Raw genomic sequence first — 697 nt, forward strand, 5'->3', positions numbered from 1 at the left:
CCCCATCCCGCCCCCATCCCGCCCTCCCGCACCTCTGCCGGCCGCGGGCAGCCCGGGGCAGCGCTGCGGAGCAGCACTCGCCTCCACGTTTGCTCCTCAGAACCCCTTTCATTGCTTTATAGAGGCGGGTGCTCGTTCAAAAGCACCGGCTTGGTGAGAAGGAGCTGTATCACCTGGTGGTCCTTTGTGCAAAGCGGGACCAGGTGAGGTGGAGAGTCATCCGCTTCATTTGGTTATGTCAACGGCCGTGGTACTGGGGGCATACAGAAAAGTAACCTTATGACACCCATCCCAGCCCAGTCAATGAAAGGGTTAAAATCACTGCTTGAGCGCAGCTTGGAAATTTAGGCTCAGCCCTCCTGCATGAAGGTCAGGTTTTCAAGGACCCTTCTGAGGAAACAACAAGAAAACACAATTTGTCCACACCTCTGCTTTGCAGAGATATTCCCCGAAGGGCTCAGCTGAAAGGCAGCTCTCTGATATTTAGGTTCTTTCTCTTTTTAACACCTGCCCTGGAAAGTTCCCTTCCAGCTCCTCTTCCCGCCTCTCCCCATGTCCCATCTCGTGCTGCACTTCACAACCCCGCAGCACCCTCAGGGCTGCAGCAGCTCCCTCGGCGGGCTCAGGGAAACACAGGGATCCAGCAGGGATCCAGCATGGATCCCCCAGCAGCTCTTCCACCAGCCCCTTCACACCC

At 57.0% G+C, this 697-nt stretch overlaps 1 protein-coding gene across 1 annotated transcript in view; it reads right to left on the reverse strand.

Moving 5' to 3' along the window:
* The window catches only part of MAML3 (mastermind-like 3 (Drosophila)), a 99,291-nt gene that overhangs the window by 7,351 nt on the left and 91,243 nt on the right, over positions 1 to 697 (reverse strand). The window lies entirely within an intron of this gene.

Source organism: Chaetura pelagica, unplaced genomic scaffold (genome assembly GCF_000747805.2).
Source record: "Chaetura pelagica isolate M959 unplaced genomic scaffold, ChaPel_1.0 scaffold221, whole genome shotgun sequence".
Lineage (NCBI taxonomy): Eukaryota > Metazoa > Chordata > Aves > Apodiformes > Apodidae > Chaetura > Chaetura pelagica.